Source organism: Oryctolagus cuniculus, chromosome 8, assembly GCF_051225735.1.
Source record: "Oryctolagus cuniculus isolate XC-2025 breed Fujian yellow rabbit chromosome 8, ASM5122573v1, whole genome shotgun sequence".
Classification (NCBI taxonomy): Eukaryota; Metazoa; Chordata; class Mammalia; order Lagomorpha; family Leporidae; genus Oryctolagus; species Oryctolagus cuniculus.
The window spans coordinates 63,509,741-63,533,402 of record NC_142874.1 but is presented as its reverse complement, the minus strand read 5'-3'; positions in this window follow the sequence as shown (position 1 = coordinate 63,533,402).

Here is a 23,662-nt window from a genome sequence, read left to right as displayed (position 1 = left end):
CCTAAATAATTACTTAAAATAACAAGGAATTCTGAAGCCAAAATTTTTTAGATCCAGTCTTCTACTGGATACAGAACTTAATCTTATATATATTTTTAAAATCCTTATGAATTCTTTCTTGTTATCCCATGAAATAAATTATCCCTATTTGGAGTTGTAAAAAATACTTTACTTATGAGAGACTTTTCAAAATACAGAAAAAAAATTAAACAAATTTTCATTTATAGTATCTGTGCTATTTACTAAATATAAATTATACGTTTTTAGCATGTCAAAAATAAAATTGTCTCTAGAATATTTAAAAATGTGTAATCTATTGCAAGCTCCAAAGAACATATCAATTCTGTTGCTTACATTCTAATTTTTTAATGAATCATTTTATAGTTGGTTAAACTTCTAATTAATATCTGATGTACTGTTGCTAACATAAAATAATGTGTTTTCCTTTATACATTAGAAGACAACTTGAATGAGAGAAGTGTGCTAGATGTAAGTATTTTGTGGAAATATCACTTTAGGATCAAAGATTATTTACATAAAAGTCCTTCAATTGTTCTCTATCTTTGCATTTACTTGACGCATATATTTTTAAGTTTATGTAAAGGCAGTGGATTGCATGTATTTCATATATGCAATTTTAATTACATGATGATACTTCTGCCCTCCCTCCTCCTTTCAATTTTTGGGGTAACAATTGCTCAGTTTACTTTACAATCACAAGGTTAATCCTCCACTTAAAAATTCAACAAGTAGAAAGCAGAAAGACCATTGTTTCACAGTAGCATAGATGAGGGCTATAAACAATAATTAAATCTCAAAATGTCAATTTCACTCTTTTACATTACTTTTTTTGTACTCTATTTAGCTACCATAAATAAGAGCAGGCATGTTTGTCTTTTGGGGACTGGCTTATTTCACTAAGCATAATGGTCTGCAGTTGCATCCAAATTGTTGCAAAAGATAGGATTTCATTATTTTTATGGCTGAGTAGTATTCCATCAAGTATATATAACCAAATTTTCTTGATCAAGTCATCAGCTCATGGATATCTGGGTTAACTGCATATCTTAGCTGTTGTGAATTCAGCTGATGTAAACATGGGAATACACACAGCTCTTTCTTATGCTGATTTGATTTCCTTTGCACAAATTCAATTATTTTTAACATGGAATTTATAATTTTGACTAATTTTCTTGGCTCATGTATATTTCAGCTGCCTTAAATTTCTCAAATAAGTACGCAGTTAGTTAATTTAATTTTCAAAATGAAGCACTATAAGTTACCTTTATATTAATCAATTTGTCCATATTTGACTTAAGCTACTTTTTTCAACTTTTGGGTTTATAGTCATACTTAAAATTTGTTTAAAAACACACTTGTCTAAAAACGTGACCCTAAATCAGTATGTCTTGTATCATCTGACTGTATGCTAAAGCAGAGAAACACAGGCTGTGTTAAAAACACAGGCTATATTTAAATATTTTAAAGATAAGGGAAAAGTGTGTATCACTTGAAGAAGAAAGTAATGGTAAATAAAAGGGATTGTGAATTTTTTAGTATCACCTTCTTTGCTTCGTTTTTTATTTTAATACCCATCACAAATCCAAAAACACACACACATACGCACACACACATAAACACGCACAATTAGACCTATATTTCCTAAAAAGACACCCATGGAATTCTGAGGTAGTACACAAGCAATTAGATCAAACCAGAAAATAAACATAGAGGATATTTCTGGCATTTCATTTACCTCAAAGCTTTTAGGAAAAATATATTCTCCCAGAAATGGCTATATCATGGTATAGAGTAAAAAGTTTTATAGACTTTTAATATTTAATGTTTAATTGATACATAATTATTTTATATATTTATGAGATACCTTGTTATACTTTGGTTTATATATACATAGACATGTGTGTGTGTGTGTGTGTATATAACATTCACATCAGAGTGAACCTATCTATTGGTTCAAATACTTATCATCTTTTTAAAGTGAGAACATTGAAAATATCTTTTATAGATTGTTAACATATATATTGTACCTTATTGTTGTCCATAGAATCCTCTTAGCAATGAAATATCAAATTTTATTCCTCCTAATTATTACCCAGTGGCCCTGAATCAACACTTTTCCATCCATCCCACCATACCTAATTTCCTCAGCCTATGGTAACTTCCATTCCTGTCACATCTTTTATGAGATTAACTCTTTTAGATTTCTCCATTCCACATATGACTGAGATCCTGTGGTATTCTATTTCTACTCTTGACTTACTTCAATTAATATGTAGTTGCCACATGTTCCATCTACATGATGGAAATGGCAAAAATCATAATTTTTTATAGAAAATAGGTTTCCATTGTATATATTACCACATTTTCTTTACTCAGTATTAATTGCTGCACATTTAAATTATTTCCAAATTTTTTTTATCCTGAATTGTGCAGCAGTATACATGAGTGTTTATTTCTCTTCAACAGACTGATTTATTTTCCTGTGTGTGTGTGTAAGTATATATTTCAGAAGTGGGATTGCTGGAGCATATAGGTAGTTTTATTTATTTTTTTTAACAGGCAGAGTGGACAGCGAGAGAGAGACAGACAGAGAGAAAGGTCTTCCTTTGCCATTGGTTCACCCTCCAATGGCCACCTCGGCCGGTGTGCTTCGGCAGGCACACCATGCTGATCCAAAGGCAGGGGCCAGGTGCTTCTCCTGGTCTCCCATGGGGTGCAGGACCCAAGCACCTGGGCCATCCTCCACTGCACTCCCCGGCCACATCAGAGAGCTGGCCTGGAAAAGGGGCAGCCGGGACATAATCCAGCGCCCCGACCGGGACTAGAATCTGGTGTGCCGGCGCCGCTAGGCGGAGGATTAGCCTATTGAGCCAGGGCGCCAACCCAGTAGTTTTATTTTTAATTATTTGGAGGACCCTCATTCTGTTTTCCACAATGGTTATACTAATTTACATTCCCAGCAGCAATGTCCAGTGGTTTCGTTTTCTAAGATCCTTGTCAGTACTTGCCATCATTTGCTTTTTTATTACAGCCAGTGAAACTGGAGTACATAGTATCTCACTGCAGTTTGAATTTCATTTTCCTGATGATTAGTGATGTTAAATATTTTATGTGCTTATTCATCATTTGTATTTCTTACTTGAAAAATGTCTACTTAGTTCAGTTTTCATTTTCAAATTGGCTTTTTTCCATTTGGTACTGAGTTTCTCAGTGAGTTTCTTAAATATTCTGGTTATTAATCTCTTATCATATGGACACCTGGTAACTATGTTCTTTCTTTCTGTAGGTTGTGTCTTCATTCATTTTGTCTTTTTTTGTCTGTTTTTTGATGTACAGAAGCTTTTTTTTTTAATACAATATAATTTGTCCATTTTTAATTTTGTTTCCTGTGCTTCCAGAATCTGTTCTTAAAGATCTTTGCCCGTTCTCATGTCTTAAATTTATTCCGCTATGTTTTCTTCCATTATTTTCATAATGTCAGGTCTTACATTTAATTTGAGAAGAAATTGACATTTTTAGAAAGATCTCAGGGCTGGCACTGTGGTATAGAATGTAAAGCCACTGCCTGTAGTTACAGCATCCATATGGGTACCAGTTCGAGTCCTGGCTTCTCCACTTCCAATCCGGCTCTCTGGTGTGACCTGGAAAAGTAGTGGAGGATGGCCTGAGTCCTTCCAAATGAAGCTCCTGGCCCTGGCTTCAGATGAGTGCAGCTCCAGCCATCGTGGCCAGCTGGGGAGTGAACCAGCAGATAGAAGACATCTCTCTCTGCCTCTGCCTCTAAGTAGTTCTGCCTTTCAAACAAATAAATAAATCCTTTAAAAATAAAAATAAAAAATATTTATTTGAACACGAGAGAGAGAGAGAGAGAGAGAGAAATCTCAAGATCTTCTATCTGTTGGTTCACTGCCCAGGTGGGTACAATGACCAGGGCTGGGCCAGGCTGAAACTAGGAGCCGTGAGCTTTATCTGGGTCTCCCACATGAGGCAGGGGCCCAAGCCTCCGACATCTTCTATCTTCTGCTGATTTCTTCAGGCCATTAGCAGAGAGCTGGATTGGAAGAGTGATTGACACAAACTGGTACCTAGACAGGATGGTGGCATTGGAGGTGGCGGCTTTACCCACTATACCACAATAACAGTGTCTCTTCCATGTCTTACAAAGTGTGCTTCATGTTTTCCCCACTGAATTTGATGGTATCTGTTGGCTTCTTATTTACAATTATAGCCTTCGTTATGATGAGGTCTGTTCCTTCTACATATTTGTTCGATATTTTTATCATCAAGTATAATTAGATTGTATCACGTGCCTTTCTGTAGTTACTGAGATAATCATATGGCTTCTGTCCTTCATTCCATTTATGTGATATAGTATGTTTACTGATTTGCATATATTGAAGAATTCTTCAATCCATGGGATGAATTTCACTTACCCATGGTGAGTAATCCTTTAAGTGTGCTGTTGAACTCATTTTGCTATCTCCTTGCCTATAGTTTTAGTTAATCAAATGTCTTGATTTGCAACTTTCTTTTTTTTTTGTCTTTATCTGGTTTGTTATCAGAATAATGAACTTTCTTGTCCTTTTATTCTGTTTTTTACTGTATTTTATTTAAAATCTATTTTATTTGATACAAATATATTTACTCTTCCTTGTCTTTTCTTATTTACATTTGCATGGAAAAGCTTAGTCTATCCTTTCATTTTCAGTCAATGCATGCATGTATTTTAGAGGTGATGTGAGTTTCTTATAAGAACATATAGTTGGCTCTTGTGTTTTTATGCTTTCTTAGTCTCATAAATGTACTCTAAGTACCATACTTGGCTAATTCAATCTAACGCATATAAGCCAATTATTGAAAAGTATGGGCTCACTACCGACATTTTGAAACTTGTTTTTTTAGTTTTATTATAAGTTCTTTTTCTCCTTCTCTTACAATCTTTTTTGAGGTTATTTTCTCTAGTTGTGTGTTTGATTCCTTTTTTGTTATTGTTTTTGGTGTTTCCATTATAGATTTCTGCTTTGAGGTTACCATGAGACTGTTTTGGTTATAATAAACCGTTTTGAAATGACAGCAACTTAACAATAACCATAAAGATAGAAAAGGAAGAAAAATAAATATAGAAAATCTAGAATTTTATTCCATTTTTCCACATTTTGAATTCTTTATGTTCCAATTTCATCCTTCTATATTGCTTATTGTACAAATGCAGTCATTTTACTATTCTTAATGACTTTGTTCTTCATTCTTCATATTATTTATGGTTTATATGCCAACAACACTAGACAATTCTGAATTTGTCTCTATAATCATTCATACCAGTGAGTATTCTACCATACAATATTTTCTTCTTTTTTATTTGCATCTCCTTCTTTTGGTATAAGAACTCTCCTTAGCATTTCTTGAAGAGCAAGTTTGATGATAGTGATAAATCTCTGACCCTTTGCTTGTAGAGAAATGGCTTTATCTCTCATTTATATTTAACAGATTGCTTTGTTAAGTACATATCTTGTTTTCTTGGGTTTCTTTTTTTTTCCCTTCAATTTGTAAAATTAGCATACAGTTCTCTTCTGGCCCATAAATTTTATGCAGATAATCCTGTAGTTGGAGGAATTGTGATACACTTATTTGTCATTTCTTTCTCTTGTTTTCCAGGTGTAAGAGTGCTATATCTATCTTTTACCTTGGAGAGTTTGATTATACTATATCTTGGGGTATACTCAGTTGAGTTGAATCGGAAGTGATTTTTAACTTTCCTATTTCTGGATGTTTGTATCTGTTTCTAGGTTTGGGGTGTTTCTTGCTATTAACTGTTTGAATAAATTTTCTGTATCTTTGGTCTTTTCAGTTTCATTGAACCCTACTAACTCCATTTTCTTAGTCTAATACTGTTTCAAAGCCCTTATTAGCTTTCGACGTTCCTCATCATCCTTCTTTGTTTTTTTTTTTTCATATACCTATGTATTATCAAATATTCTGATTTTGAACTCTGTCTTCTGCTTGATATATTTGCTTATTGATACCTTCATATTTAAAATTTCATTTAGTATACTTCCATCTCAAAGATTTCTGTTTCATTTTTTAATTACTTCCAATTCTATTAAGTTTCTCTGCTAAATACAGAGTTCTATATGTTTTCAATTTCCTTAAAACAGCTATTTTTAGTTGTCTATGAGCTTAAGTCTATGTATTATATTATCAATTCTGTGTATACATCACCAATTCTGGTGAGTTATTTTGTTTATTATGTGAGGTCATGGTTTCCTGAAAATTCTTACTGCGTGCAGGCATATGATATGACTTATTTGCACATTGAAAGATTCCATATTTATTCATACTTCATAATCTGACTTTGCCTGTACTTCTAGGAATTAGTCTATTTTTGTCTTCTAACCTAGGGAAATATCTGCAATGATCAGAGGTAGATCAGATCAGTAGTAAATTCTCTAAATCTAGATTTGCATAAGTCTGCTACTAAAGTATTGCCACTATTTCAGTATTGGAGGGTGACACTAGCCCATGTGTATTCCATATCTAGAGTTATTTTGTTATTTAGCAGGAAATGGGGGAGTGTCTACAAAGTGTAATTCATCTTTTCAATCTTCTACTTAGGTATTGCGTGGGTCCAAATGCCTCATCCATAGTCACTGACCTATGGTCAGGCATTATAGCATTCTTCTCAGCTCTGGGCATTACCACATAGGGGCCATCTTCAAGCTCCCATACAATGACTTCACCTTAACCTCTCTTTTCTTATACCAAACATTTATTCACTGTTTTATTGGATGAGTGTGAGGAGAAATCAGGTTGGGACTACCATGACAACCACAGCTGCAGTGCCCTATCATACCCAGAGCCTGCAGCCTGTTGACAGCAGCACAGCATAGGGGTAGGAACATGGGCCACACTACAAGCTGCCTCCTGCTGAGGTGGACTAATAGCCTCAGACCTCTGCAATCAGCCACAGATGCTGCTGTTCAGAATGTAAAAAGTTGGAGCTACAAATCTCCAACTGTTACTGACATGGATCCAGAAGCTTTGTTTGCAGATTCTAGCCTGCCGATAAAAGCCATTAGGATAATTCTACTGCTATTTTCTAAAAGATTTATTTATTTATTAGAAAGGCAGAGTGAGAGAGAGAGAATCTTTTATCTGCTTGTTCGTGGTCACATGGCAGCAACAGCCCGGGCTGGGTCAGGCTGAAGCCAGGAGCCAGGAGCTTCCTGGGTCTCCCACTTGCATGCAGGGCCCAAGTATTGAGCTATCATCTTCTGCTTTCCCAGAGTTAGGTTTTCGGTTTTTTTTTTTTTTTTTTTTTTTTTTTTTTTTTTTTTTTTTTATGAATAACACCAAGTTCTCAGAGTTTTGTGTTCCATTTACTTCACTACCCCAAACAAATGGGAATCTTGCTCCTCAATATCTGTCTGAGCTTGGAGTAGGAATGGTAGAGACAGTCTTGGCTGTTCAGCCTGAGACTAAGTTGGGTGATATTGAACCTCACGGCTGTCAAGCCCTATACAGTCTTGAGGATGCACAAAAGGCCCATGCACAGCTGGTGCTGATGCAAGCCAAAATACAAAATGCAAGTGTATCCTGAGGGAATTCATATTTATTCCTGATGTTAGGGCAGGTCTTAAGATTTCATCTATGAGAATTAACCTAGGGATAGTCTGTGGGATCTATCTGATAATGGGTATCACAACAGCTGAGTTCCTGGGACAAAGCCCTAAGCTTACATTTCTACCCCACAACCCAGGTGTTATAGACTTGCTCTGCTGTCTTTCTAAGATTGAGCTTGTCTTCTCAAGGTGGAAGCTGTTGCTTGACTTCTTGGTGAAAGAACGTCCAGAAACCTAGTCTGCAAGTACTGACCTGGATACAGGGGCCATGGTGCACTGAATTTCACCATGGTGGATCTGGCCCAGGATTTCCATTCCAAGATCTGATTTAAATCACATTCTCTCATGCTTGTGTGATGTCTTCATATTGAGCAGCTTGGGTTTCAGGGAGAGGTGACACTAAGCAACTCTTTCCTTCTTACCATCTTCAATGTGTGTTTTTGTTTTATTATGCTAAAACTAAGCACTGTGTTCTGTCATCACTTCCACTTCCAAAGCTCTTGTGAAAGTAATTTATTGTGTGAAAATCTGTCAAAACTGGTGTCTCTGTGGAGAAAGGATCACTGGAGCGTCTATCTTGTTATCTTGCTCTGCTCTCATCTTATGAATTTTTAAACTAAACTAAATCATTAAAGAAAAAATGTTTTACTTTTAGAGAGCTCCTTTGGACTATGTCTAAAATTCCTTTGATGTTAGGTGTGTACGTATGGAAATATGTTTCATTTTAAACTATTGTTATGGTTTTTGTTTCTCATTATAGGTAGTTATTGATTTTATTTATAATATTGAGAAAATATGTTTGATCAAAGCAATGTTTCACTAAATCTGTAGAATTATACGGTAACTCAGGTTGGCATATGTGAGCTTAGAGGAAATACACAAGCTTCCACAACCATTCTCTGATTTAATTTCCATGATGCCATTAAATATGTCTCATATTTGAATGCAATTTAATTCTTGAATTATCCTATGCAATCACAGACAATTAAAAAACTGAAATGAACATAATAGGTATTACATGTTTTATCTTGCTATTTTACATAGATTTATTTTATTATTTTTATTTTTATTAATATAAACAGAAGACATTTCATGTATTTCATCAGTACAATTCCAAGAAGAGAACAATTTTTCCCCTTTAACCCTTCCCTCCCTCAATCACCCTCTTTCCTTCCTTTTTTAAATTAATTTTTTACAAAGACATACTTTCAATCCACTCTACAATCACAGGCTTAACCCACTACTAACCATAAATAAAAAGTTGGAAGACCAAAGTTTCAAAGAAGTATAAACACGAGCTAAAAATGACAATCACATCCCAATGTGGCCATCTCAATCCTGTACATCTGTATATTATCTGCCACATATTAGAGAAAATATATGATATTTGTCTTTTCTTGACTGGCTTATTTCACTAGGCATAGTGTATTCTAGTTCCATCTATTTTGCTGCAAAAGACAGTATTTCATTATTTTTATGGCTGAGTAATATATATATATATATATACATATACACATATATTTACATATGTATGTATGTATAACATTTTCCTTAACCAGTTATCAGTTGATGGCAATATAAGTTGATTCCATATCTTAGGTATTGTGAATTGAGCTACAATGAACATAGGGGTAAGAATAATTCTTTTCTATGTTGGTTTCATTTACTTTGGGTAAATTCCCAGGAATGAGATGGCTGGGTCACATGGTAGGTCCGTATTCAGATTTCTGAGGAATCTCCATAATGTCTTCCATGATGATTGTATGAGTTTACATTCACATCAACAGTGAATTAGGGGCCGGCGCCGCGGCTCACTAGGCTAATCCTCCGCCTAGCGGCGCTGGCACACCGGGTTCTAGTCCCGGTCGGGGCGCCGGATTCTGTCCCGGTTGCTCCTCTTCCAGGCCAGCTCTCTGCTGTGGCCAGGGAGTGCAGTGGAGGATGGCCCAGGTGCTTGGGCCCTGCACCCCATGGGAGACCAGGAAAAGCACCTGGCTCCTGGCTCCTGCCATCGGATCAGCGCAGTGCGCCTGCCGCGGCGGCCATTGGAGGGTGAACCAACGGCAAAGGAAGACCTTTCTCTCTGTCTCTCTCTCTCACTGTCCACTCTGCCTGTCAAAAAAAAAAAAAAACAAAAAACAAAAAACAAAAAAAAAAAAAACAAAAAGCAAAACAAAAACAAAAACAGTGAATTAGGTTACCTTTTTCCCCATATCATCACAGCATTTGTTGTTTTTTTGATATTTGAGTGACAGCCCTTCTTTTTTAAATATTATTTTATTCATTTATTTAAGAGTCAGAATTACAGTCAGGGAGAAGTAAAGACACAGAGAGAGACCTTTCATTCTCTGATTTCCTCCTCAAATGGTTACAACAGCCAGGACTGGGCCAGGACAAAACAAAATCCAAAGTCTTCTTCTGGGACTCCCTTCTGGGTACAGGGGCCCAGAACTTTGGCTGTCTTCCATTGCATTCCTAGGCACATTAGGAGGGAACTAGAATGGAAATGGAACACCCAGGACTTGAACTGGTGCCCATTTGGGATATTGGCACTATAGAGTGTGACTTCAGCCCAGGTGCTAGCCATTCAAACTGGGATGAGATGAAAACTTATCATGGGTTTTATTTGCATTTTCTCTATGGTTAATAATCCTGAGTGATTTTTCCTTTGTTGGCCATTTCAATTTCATATTTTGAAAAATGCCTGTTCATGTCATTTCTTAACTGGATTGCTTTTTGTTGTTGTTGTTGAGTTTCTTGAGCTCTTAAAAGATCCCAGATATGAATCTCTTGTCAGTTTCATAGTTTGCAAATATTTTCTCCCATTCTGTTCATCGCTTCTTTTTTGTTGTTGAGTGTTTCCTTTGCAGTGCAGAGACTTCTTAGTTTGATGTAATCTCATTTGTCTAGTTTTGCTTTTATTGTCTGTGCTTCTGGCATCTTTTCTAAGAAGTTTTTTTTTGTATGCCGATGTTTTACATTGTTTTTCCAACATTTTTGTCTAGTAATTTGATTGTATCAGATCATAGATTTAGATCCTTTATCCATTTACAGCTGATTTTTGTGTAAGGTGTAAGGTAGGGAGTGCATAGTTGCACTTTTCCAAGAACTACTTGTTTAAAAGACTACCCTTTCTCCAGGGACTGATTTTAGCTCCATTATCAAAGATTGGTTGTAAATAAATGAATTAATTTTAGGAGTGTGTATTCTGTTCCATTGGTCTATAAATCTATTTGTTGCCAGTACCAGGCTGTTCTGATTATAAATGTCCTGGAGTATGTTACAAAATCTGGTTTTGTGATGCCTCCAGCTTTGTTTTGCTGTTTCAGAGTGCTGTAGCTATTTTGGGTCTCTTGTATTTCATATGAACTGTATCATCTCTTTTTTTTTTCAGATCTGAGAAGTATGTCACTGGTATTTTGAATGGGATCACATTGAATCTATAAATTGCTTTCAGCACTATAGGCAATCTGGGCATTTTGATGACATTAATTCTTCCAATCCACAAACATGGAAGATATATCCATTTTTTGTAACATCTACTAATTGTTTCTTTAATATTTTGTAATTTTGGAATTAAACTAAGTTCTGACTTCCCTTATGTATTTTACTCTATGACATGTCATCCTCCTCATAAAAAATGGTTTGATGAGCTTAAAGTTGCTTTTTTTAAATACATCACATTTTATGTTTTTATAATTTAACCCAGATACATTTTTATTTAAGGTATATAAATGTCATGCATTTCATATATAGAAAAAAAGGACATAGTGCTTCATCCCATGCTACCCTCCCTCATGCCTGCATTCCCACCTTTCTTCCTCCTTCCCCTCCTATACACATTATTATATTTTACAAAGATATGTTTTCAATCACCTTTATACACATAAGATTAATCCTACATTAAGAGTTCAACAAATAGTATGAAACAGAAACAAAAACTGCTCCTCAAAAGTTGAGACAAGTGTTGTTCAAAATCTTAGCATCTCAAAGTATCAATTTCACTTCTGTAGATTACCTTTTAGGTAATTCATATTCTATTTATTTTACTACGTGTAATCATTTCCAGTTGCATACATTTTGTTGCAAATTACATGATTTCATTTTTTTCTGCTGTTTAGCATTACATGGTATACATATACCATAATTTGTTTATCCAGTCTCCAGATGACAGACATCTGGATTGATTTCTTATCTTAGCTATTGTGAATTGAGCTGCAATAAACATGAGGGTAGAGATAACTCTTTCATGTGTTGATTTCATTTCCCTTTGGAAAATTCCCAGAGTGTTAGGGCCAGGTCATATTGTAGGTCTATATTCAGATTTCTGAGGCATCTCAATATTGTTTTCCACAGTGGCTTCACCAGTTTATATTCCCACCAACAGCGAATTAGGGCAACTTTTCCATCATATCCTTGCCAGCATATGTTGTTTGTTGATTTCTGTATGAAAGCCATTCTAACTGGGGTGAAGTGAAACCTCATTGTGGTTTTTGTTTTATATATATATTTTTTTGCACTTCTATGATGGCTATTGATTCTGAGCATTTTGTCATGTCTTTTGGCCTTTTGGATTTCCTCTTTTGAAAAATGCCCGTTCAAGTCCATTATCCATTTTTTAACAATGCAGTTTGTTTTGTTGTTGTTGAGCTTATTGAGCTCTTCATAAATTCTGGTTATTTATCATTTATCAGTTGTATAGATTGCAAATAATTTCTCCCATTGATTTCTTCTTCATATTGTTTTGCAGTTTCCCAATGCTCTCTAAAAATTTGAAGGTATCAGGTGGTAGATTTAGGTCTTTGATCCATTTGGAGTGGGTTTTTGTGTAAGGTGTAAGATAGGGATCTAGTTTCATACTTTAGCATCTGGAGATCCAGCTTCCCCAGCAGCATTTGTTGAAGAGACTATCAATGGTCAGGTGTTGATTTTAGTTTCTTTATCAAAGATAAGTTGGATGTAGATGCTTGGATTGATTTCTGGAGGTTATATTCTGTTCCATTGGCTTACATGTCTATTTTTGTGTCTGTAATAGGATGTTTTAATTTTAACTGCCCTTTAGTATGCCTTGAAATCAGATATTGTGATGCCTCTGGGATTGTTTTTGTTGTATAAGATTGATTTAGCTATTCGGGTTCTCTTGTGTTTCCTTATGAGTGTTAGCATCATTTATTTGAGGTCTGAGAAGAAAGTTGTTGGTATTTTTTGATTGGGATTACACTGAATCTGTGAATCATTTTTAGTAGTATGACCATTTTGAATATATTTATTCTTCTGATCTATGAATGTGGAAGATTTTAGCATTTTTAATATCTTCTATTTTTTTCTTCATTGTTTTATAATTTTCATCATAGAGATCTTTGACATCCTTTGTTAAATTTCTTCCAAAGTTTTTCATTCTTTTTGCAGCTATTGTGAATGGTATTGTCTTTAAAGTTATTTATCACTCATGGAATTGTCTGTGTATACAAACAGTAATGATTTCTTTTTGTTAATTTTGTATCTTGCCACTTTACTAAACTCTTTGGTTGTTCCAATTGTCTCTTGGTGGAGTCTTTTGGATCTTCTATATATAGAATCATGTCTTTTGCAAATAGAGATAGTTTGAGTTCCTCCTTCCCAATTTTTATCCCTTTGCTTTATTTTTTATTGTCCAATGGCTCTAGCTAAATCTTCCAGGATTATATTGAATAATAATGGTGTGAGTGAGCATCCTTTTGGGGTTCTGGATCTTAGTGTGAATGCTTCCAACTTTCCTTCATTCAATAAGATGCTGATTGTGGGTTTGTCATAAATTGCCTAGATTGTGTTGAGGAATGTTCCTTATGCCTTATTTGCTTAAGGTTTTCAGCATGAAACGGTGTTGTATTTTATCACATGCTTTCTCTGCATGGTTTTTGTTTTTCAGTATGTTAGTGTGAGTTATCACATTTATTGATTTGCAATTGTTGAACCATCCCTGCATACCAGGGATAAATCATATTTGGCTGGGTTATTGAGGATTTTTATATCTGTGCTCATTATGGGAATTGGTCTCTAGTTCTCTTCCTCTGTTATACTTTGTTCTAGTTTACAAATTAAGGTGATGCTGGTTTCATAGAAGGAGTTTCTTATATTTCCTCCCTTTTAGTTGTTTTAAATAACTTGAGAAGAATTGGAATTAGATCTTCTCTAAATGTCCAGTAAAATTCACCAATGAAGCAGTCTGGTCCTAAGCTTTTCTTTGTCTTAATTTTGTATCAAATTAAAAAAAAATCAGCTCTTTATTTCATTGATACTTTGTATTGTATTTTTGTTTCAATTTTGTCTATTTCCTTTCTAATTTTAATTATTTCTTTCCTCCTACTAATTTTGGATTTGCTTTATTGTTTTTTTTTTCTAGGTCCTTGAGATGAATAGATAGCTCATTTATTAGGTGAATTTGCAATTTTTTGGTGTGGGCACCAATTTCTATAAACATTCCTCTTAGCACTGCTTTTGCTACATCCCAAAAGTTTTGATATGTTGCATTATTATTTCATTAGTTTCCATAAATGTTTTTATTTCTCTTTTGATTTCTTCTATGACTCACTGTTCATCAAGAAGCATGCTGTTCACTCTCCATATGTATGAATATGATCTGGAGATTCTTGAATTGTTTATTTCCAGCTTTGTTTCATTTTGATCAGAGAAGATGCATGGTATGATTTTGATTTTTCAAGTTTTCTGAGGCTTGCTATCTTAGAGAAGTAGTTGGTCTATCTTAGAGAAGATTCCATGCACTGTTGAAAATAATGTGTATTCTGCAACTGTAGGATAAAAAGTTCTATAGATATCCATTAGGTCTATTTTGTGTATAGTGTCAACTAACTGTTGTTTCTTTGCTGATTTTCTCTCTTATTGATCTTTAGAAAATCCTAAGACCCATGTTGGGTCATTAGATAGATCTCTAAAACTATAGTTTTTTTTTTTTTTTTTTTTTTTATTCCATCCCTTTATGTTGGTATTACTGAAAGAGTTCCAGAGATTTGCTTTTCAACTCAGAGGTTTTGTCTTCTGTCTCACTGAATCTGTTGGTAAGGCTTTCCACCACATTTTTTATTTGACCTACTGAATTCTTCATTTCTAATATTTCATTTTTATTTCGCTTTAAAAATCAATTTCATGGGAAATTTTTTCACTCATATCATGTATGGATTTCTTATTTCATGGACTTGCTTCTGATTGCTTCAGAGTAATGCTATGATTAACCTTTTGAATTCCATTTCCAGCAGTCTCTTCCTCTTCACATTTTAGTATTGAACTGTTGTATTCATTTCATTTCAAGGCATCATGTTGTTTTCCTTATTCTTGTTTATTGGATTTTTGCATTTATTTTTAGCATTTTTGGAGATACCTGTTGGCTTTACACTTTAGTTCCTCTGATGGCTTTTATTTTTGGATTATGCCTTTTTGGCTTAGTGGTGTATGTGGTCTTACATTGAAAACTGATGTGTGCCCTGGGTATGTCCAGGGAGCTCTCTTGAGTGTTCCAGTTTTTTTTGAAGTATCCAGAGTGACACTCAAGTTGGACGTGATAGATCGCCTCTGTTTTTTTTTTTTTATTTATTATTTTTTTTTTTATTTTTATCAGAGGTGAGGGTTTGATCTCCTATGTTGGCATAGTCTCACCCTCACTTCCTCTCTTCCAATTTAATCAATGCCTGGGCACTAGCCCCAGTGGGTGCAATATTCATCCACGCTGCCACAAGAACCACAAAAGGTATTCATGCAGTCCTCAGTGTGAGCACAGATCCTGCCACAATGACACACCCAGGCGATCAGGGAACACTGAACATATGGAGCTGCCTATAGTGACTTCCCAGAGACTCAGCCACACCCTGAACCCTCCCGGGCACAGCAAACAAGGCTCACAGCCACGGGGTGCCAAGGATCCAATCATCCCTGCCAGTCCATCCCATCCACACAGAGATGGAGACACTCTCAGAACCAGTTGCCTGTGGGTGCTCCACTTATTCAGTCTGATCCCAGGAGCCTGTAATTGTTAGAAGGCTGGGGCCACCTCACGGTCCTATATGGGTGCCCATCCCTGTCAATCCTCCCTGTCAGACTGAGTCATTTCTTCCTGGCTAGCTGTTGGGTATGTATGCAAAAACTGGTACAGCTGTTATGTATGTCCAAAATGCCACTCATCCTGTCTCAGCAAGTTGTAGGGCACTGTTGTTGGTGGGAAGGGGAGAGAAACACGTCTCTTTTGCCCTCTAGGTTGGCAGATACCTGTCCCCACAGGGCTCCAGATTGGATTTATGCCAGGCTATATTGCCAGTGGCTTGGGATGCTGCAGCTTTTTCTCACCTCACTCCCCAAAGCTGCTGCTGAGGCTGTTAGCTGCTGGGGTACTGTTTCATGTATGTTCTTGTGCTGCTTATCTATACCCTCCCATAGTGCTGCAGCTCCCCCCTTCCTTCTGTGAAGATTCCTCTACAGTTTTCTCCCTAACTATTCCCTGAAATTGCACTTTCCCCCTTTTTTAACTGTCTTCTCCAGCCGAGAGCGGTAAGCTCCCTCCTTATTTCACCATCTTGGAATCTTCCTAATGTGCTTACATTTGGAAGACCATTTCTCTTTCTGTTTATTTTAATTCTTATAAATATTTCAAAATTATTATACTGAAAAATTTTAAAAGTAGATTCTGATGAATCACGTAATGAATTAAATTGATTTTTATTATGCAAAAGCAACAGTTATCTGAAATTTTGTCTCTTGAAGTATTGCTCATTTGTAATTTATTAATATCTTGATTAGAATCATCTAAATGTTCTCAACAGCATGAATGAGTACACAGTAGTCAAATTGATTCTTTGTTCGAAAATGCCTTTTCTATCACTTTGATTTCAAATTCATTTTATAAGATTTTCAAAACTGAATGCTTTTGAAAAATTAGTGCAGTTTAATTATCACATACAATATCAAGTATTTGTACTTTCACCCTTTCCTGATGAAATAAGAAGCTTTAAAAATAAGAATTTAAAGGGAATGAAACAGATCCTTTATTTCTTAATAGACATCTAAAAGAACTTAGAATAGTTATCAGATTATATTTAACAAGCTTTCTTGATAAAGATACACCAAATTTCAGTATAGAAAGTGACACTGAAGTTAGCACAGAATTATTGAAATTATTTTAGAGAATGCAAATCAAGTAGTTTTACTTTCATTGTCAAATATAATTTCTTTATTGTAAATCAAAGTAATTTCTGAGTTACTTTAATTGGTTGGATACATTCATTATCAAAAGTTTCTTTTCCAAGGGCATTAAATAATGTGATTGAAAAATGACTAATAGGTAATGCACTCGTTTTTAATTAGGTGGCTTCTGCCATCCCTATGAATCTACAGAAGGAAATTTAAGTAGAATTTTAATGAAGAAAACAATGCTTTTCTTAGAGGGCCTAGATTTATTCTTCCTACATTATTACTCTATAGCTCCCTTTCACCCCTGCAGTTAATTAGAGGTACTTCAAATTTAATTGCCTTTTCAGAAATTGTGCAACTCATCATTTTGCCTGATTTCAATCCTGAACCCTAACTTTTCTGTGCTTATTATCATTGATGACCTCTGTGAACATTTTGCATAGCTCTCTTTCCATGTGCTTGTTTGATGTCAGCATCTTTTGGCCTCTCAAAGTCTTTTCACCCAGCTCAGTAAAAATTTACAACTAGTCGGTGAGCCTCAATCCTTCACCCATCAATTAGCCTTGCTCTCTGGGTTGGCATGCTTTGATATGTCTGTAGTGCTAATTATGAAATGAAGGGATGATATGTAGAGGTGGAGTCATTTTAAAATTCTACTTTGCATCAAATGTGATTATCCCCAGGGCAGATAATTCATGTCTATTTTCCTTACTTTTAATTTTATATAAATGATTCAGATTTATTTGTGCTTAATGCTATGTGGACTACCAGACTATGATATTTTCAGATACACAACATTCATTCAAACTATGGCTGAATTCAGCTTCTTGATAAGTCCAACAAAGAAAGGAAAGAATTAAGATGCCTGAAACTCACTGGAAAGAGTTGGTATAAACAGCATCAAGTTCTACATGATACTCAAGATGACAGCATTAGGCAACCACTTTAAGAGATGAGAGTTCAGAAGTTGCTTCTTGCACACAAGTGTTGGGGCAATACATACTAGAATGTAATATGGATTTGTTCACACATTACCAAATATATTGCAATGAATGAATATTCTATCCGTTTTCAGAAAATAGTCTCCTAAGTGATCCGTGGAAGACTTTACACATGTGAGATAAAATGTTTATTTTTGTTGTCCCAATTTACTTGATCATTTTTCAAGTACTTTGACATATTAATAAATAGAAGGGAAATAGAGTTTCCACTGATATAAAGTTATCTTTAAAATATTGTGACTATCTTAGAGACATGGAATAATAAGATTCTGAAAGCTTATATATACATATATGTGTGTGTGTGTGTGTGTATGAAATTAGACCCATGCTTCTAACCATATAAAAAATCAAGTTGAGATGGAGCAAAGACCCAAATTTAACATGTGAGACTATGAAATTGCTGGAACAAAATAAGGGGAAACACTCGACGACACTGGCATGGAGGACAATTTTTGACAACATTTCCAGAGCACAGGCAACATTTCTCAAAAGAAGAAATACAAATGGCCAACAAATATATCAGAAAATGTTCAACATCACTAACAATCAGGGAAATGTAAATCAAATCCACATGAGATATCACCTCACCCCTATCAGAATGGCTAAAAACCAAAACACAGAGTAGCAACTACTAGCGTGAAGAAGGGGGAGCACTTAAACTCTGTTGGTTGGAATGCAAATTAGTTTAGCCACTGGGGAAAACAGTTTGGAAATTTCTTAAAAAGCTAGAAACAAGCTCACTACATAACCCAGCAATCCCACTAATAGGTATATACTCAAAAGTCATGAACATGTTGTATGGAAAAGATACTTGCACAACCACGGTTATAGCAGCTCTGTTCAAATAGGCAGAATTTCAAATCAATCAAGATGTACACCATCAGATGAATGGATAAATAAAATGTGATACACACACACAAACACACACACACACACTCAGAATGGAATATTATCCATCTATAAAACATGAAATACTCCCATTTGTGGCAAAATGGACAGAAATGGAGGACATCATGTGGAGTGAAATAAACCAAGCACAGAAAAACAAATGCTGCATGTTCTCCCTTATATGTGGGATATAGAATTAAAGAAAGAGAGAGAGAGAGAAAGAGAGAGAGAGAGAAGGAAATGAATGTGTGTATAAGTATTGCAGCAAATACAGATATTTTTTTAAGATTCATTATTTATTTGAAAGGCAGAGTTGGAAATGCAGAGGCAGAGAGTGAGAGAGCGAGAGAATCTTCCATCCACTGGTTTACTCTGAAATGGCTGCAACTGCCGGAGCTGGGCTGTCTCAAAACCAGAAGTCAAAAGCCTCTTCCAGGTCTATATATGGGTGCAGGGGCCTTTAGGAATGTATCTGTAAACCATATTGACTCTGCTAAATACTAATTAAAATTAAATATATACATTAAGAATAATAGTAATAAGAATACTTTTGAATTGCTTCTATAATGCAGTAGCTTTTTCTGATTGCAGACATCTATGTAGAAAATATGCATCTGGGGCCAGTGCGTTGGCACAGTAGGTTAATCCTCCGTTTGAGGTGCTGGCATCTCATATGGGCCCCGGTTCTAGTCCTGGATGCTCCTCTTCCAATCCAGCTTTCTGCTATGGCCTGGGAAACAGTGGAGGATGGTACAAGTGCTTGGGCCCCTGCACCCACATGGGAGACCAGGAAGAAGCACTAAGCTCCTGGCTTCGGATTGGTGCTGCTCCGGCCGTGGCGGCCATTTGGGGAGTGAACCAGTGGACAGAAGACCTTTCTCTCTGTCTCTCCCTCTCACTGTCTATAACTCTACCTCTCAAATAAACAAATAATAAAACAAAGGAAGAAAGAAAGAAAAATGCATCTAATATGACCTTATTTATACTTAAAACGTTGAGGGACACAATTTTTAACACATACAGGCACTGTGTCAAGTCACATACATTATTTAATTTTTCTCTGAATGTGGTTGATTTTTTTTTTTTTTTTTTTTTTTTTTTTTTTTTTGACAGGCAGAGTGGACAGTGAGAGAGACACAGAGAGAAAGGTCTTCCTTTGCCGTTGGTTCACCCTCCAATGGCCGCCGCTGCAGCCGGCGCACCGCGCTGATCCTGGCAGGAGCCAGGAGCCAGGTGCTTTTCCTGGTCTCCCATGGGGTGCAGGGCCCAAGCACCTGGGCCATCCTCCACTGCACTCCCTGGCCATAGCAGAGAGCTGGCCTGGAAGAGGGGCAACCGGGACAGAATCCGGCGCCCCAACCGGGACTAGAACCCGGTGTGCCGGCGCCGCAAGGCGGAGGATTAGCCTATTGAGCCACGGCGCCGGCCTAATGTGGTTGATTTATGAACTTGCTGTCAATATACTAGAACTAGAAATAACTGATTAGTATTTTAAGAATTTAATGGAAAAATCGACAGCTTGAAAAAACAGAACAGAAATATAATCAGAGAGATAGAAGTTCAGAGAAAGGTTAAAAATGAAGGCTAAGAATCAAAATATTGTAACATAAATAAAGACAGATTCCTAACTAGATTAGACATGGTCAAGGAAATAATCAGCAATCTTTAAGCTAAAAACTCTACCTACTAAGATATGTACATATATATTTATGAAGATATATATGGATATATAAAGATACATGTATTTTTAACTTTCAGCATATTATTTAAATTTTTAAGTAATAAAACTTTAAGCTAACCTTGAAATGTCTACATTGCCATATCAGAGTTCCATGCGGGAGACTAAAATGAAATTACTGGCTGCCCCAGCGCTAGGTATTGTGGGCATTTGGAGAGTAAAGCAACATATGTATAATCTGACTACCTCTTTTTCCCTATCCATCTATCTCTCTGAGTCTCTCTCTCTCTCAGTCCATATTTTAAATAAATAAATAAATAATTCTTAAAGTACTAATACATGATTAATTTTATTGTTTACAACCACCACGATTTTTCTTGCTTCAATTAATTTGAGCAAATATTGAAGTGTATTTGATGGTAAATTAAAATCATCTTGTTTTCCTGAAGTAATTCAAATAAACAGGCTAGGTCCCCATTTCTTTTTCCTCATGGAATTTTTTTTTCCTCTTGTCCACTGGTTAATTAAATTAACTGAATCACATTAAAAAATAATGTAGCTGCATTAAAACTCAGTTTTCACTGACAATGATTTTATATACAAATCATGTACTATGTAAAAATCATTAGTAAAACTATGAATAAATAAAATATAAGAACTATTATATAGAAAAGTTTAATATTTATTTGAACTTTGTATAAGTTGGTTTCCTCATATATTAAGGTAATAATACCACTGATCTCATAGAGTTGTTATTTTAAATGAAAGAATTAACATAGAAAAAAAACTTGAATACCACATATCACATATACTACATGCTCCAAACATACTCAATGCCTTTAGTCTGTATTAGAGAAAAACGCCACCATTACCTGTTGGGTAACTGAGATAGAATGTAATGTGGGTAACAACTGAATTGTGTGACAGAATGGGAATTCCCCTTATTTGTGAGAATTGAAAATCCTATACTTACTAGTGCTTTAATGTGCCAAATCACTCTCTCTAGCCTCACTTGGAGAAGGGATGTATAAAAAATAATTATACTATTGAAATAATGATCTGGTCCATTTATGGAGCAGGTTTGGGAAAGTGACAAAGTTATACATTTTTTGACCCATCTTTCTTGAATGCATGGGAGACCCAATAAACATCTTCCTACCCATCATAGAAGGAACTAGGGCAGCAAATTGATATCATATAGCCACTGGCTTTCATGTAGAGTTGAGCATTGTATTCCTTGCCTGTACACTCAGTCAATCACAGGTCAATAATAGGTCTGCAAGTTGATAATGTGTTCATGGTGATGTACCTCATATCTTGGGTATTATTTGGTCAGGTATCATAAGAATCATTTCTCTCCTCTCAGTATAGGGTAACCTACAAGTTTAAATGCTCTACAATAGGGGTCAGCAAGATATTCTCATCTCATATTTGGAAAAAGCCATCTTGATATGTTTCATTACTTAGAAACACATTTTAGGGGTTACTCTTCCTCAATGACTGACCACCATTATGTTAACTGGAAATGATGATAAGACCTCTATTTTACTTTCTCCATAAAGCATTTAGTTGTATTTTGCTATCAGTTAGCAACATAATACAAAAAAAATTCTTATTCTTTGAAAAAAAATCATGGCTGTTTTTCTTTTTGCTAAATGATAAGTAAAGCTCCCAGAAAGATAAATTAGAGCCTTGACTGGTTTTTCATCTCCAGAGATCACCAAGCAGACAGGAGTTGTTGATAAGTCCAAGCTATGGCTCTTCCATTCTCACAGAAGAACTGTGTTATCAGCTGCAGGGTGGCCCTCAGGGGACTCTCACCTTTTTTTTTTTTTTTAATATTTACTTATTTATTTGAAGGTAGAGTTACAGACGGTGAGAGAGAGAGAAAGGTCTTCCTTCCGTTGGTTCGCTCCCCAAATGACCGCAAAGGCTGCAGCTGCACCAATCTGAAACCAGGAACCAGGTACTTCTTACTGGTCTCCCTTGTGGGTTCAGGGGTCCAAGCACTTGGAGCATCTTCTACTGCTTTTCCAGGCCATAGCAGAGAGCTGGATTGGAAGAGGAGCATCCGGGACTAGAACTGACGCTCACATGGGATGCCGGCGCCACAGGCGGAGGATTAACCTACTGCGCCACAGCATTGGCCCCAGGGACTCTCACCTCTTGTGAGTCCTCATCCGTATCTTCCTTTTTGAATCCACTCTTATTCCAGCCCTATACACCCTCCCTGGTGGCATCTTCTGTTTCTACTCTGAGTTGCTTGATGGCCAACAGTGTTCAATCCACTATGCAATCAAATTGACTCCAGTTTACTTTTACTTCTTATTTTAAATGAAAATTAAACTTATATTTTCAACTAAACACGCTCTATATTTCAGATTTTGAGCTTGGGTGCAATGAATGCATTGAAAAATATGTGAATTATTTTCCAATTACTGAATGCAAAACGTAAAACAAGAACAAAGCTTTCCTCTTTTCCATCCGAAGAGACATGGCTCGGGTAGAAGAACATAAATTTTCCACTTCCCTCTGACTTACTTTTACAATGCTTGAAAAGCAGTATCTAAGCTTGAGTTTCATCATGCCTTGGAATTAATGAAATTAAAAAATATTGTAAATATTCTGAGAATCTTTGCTTAGATGAGGCTCATACTCCTGGAGATATTGTTCTTAAGTTGTATTTTTCATGTTTTGCTGCTTATGTACTGTTTACTCCCTGAGGCACAGATTAAAAATGAGGCAAGAACTAAAGAAATTTAGTGTTTTCCAAAAATGTCAAGTGTTATTTCAAGGTAATCTTTGAACAATGTGTTGTAAATGGAAGAGTATGTTGCTTCCTCATGATGAACTGGTACTATATTGCTTCTGAAAATTGATCTCACTTCATAAGGAAGATTATCAGGGTGTCTGTGCCATAATATTATTTCTAAACAACTGATATCTTTCTTTTAATGAAACGAAGCTGTCTTTGGAAATTGTTCTAGTGAAGAAATTGAATTGACTAAAAACCTCCACATCAGATAATTTGCTCTCCTTGAACTTTCACAGAGTTGGTATTGTTGAAGGTATTTGTTTACTTATTTTTTTCCTCTGAGTACTTTACTATAACTTTCATGTTTGATAGTTCCACTTTCACTCTACCCAATATTTTGTGACAATTTAGGTACGTATCCTATGCAGTAACAGATATCATGCATCCCTTCTTTAAGAGCCATCAGCATTCATTGTGCCAAACACCACACTAATAGCTACAAAATGTCCAAATCTTGCTCTAATTG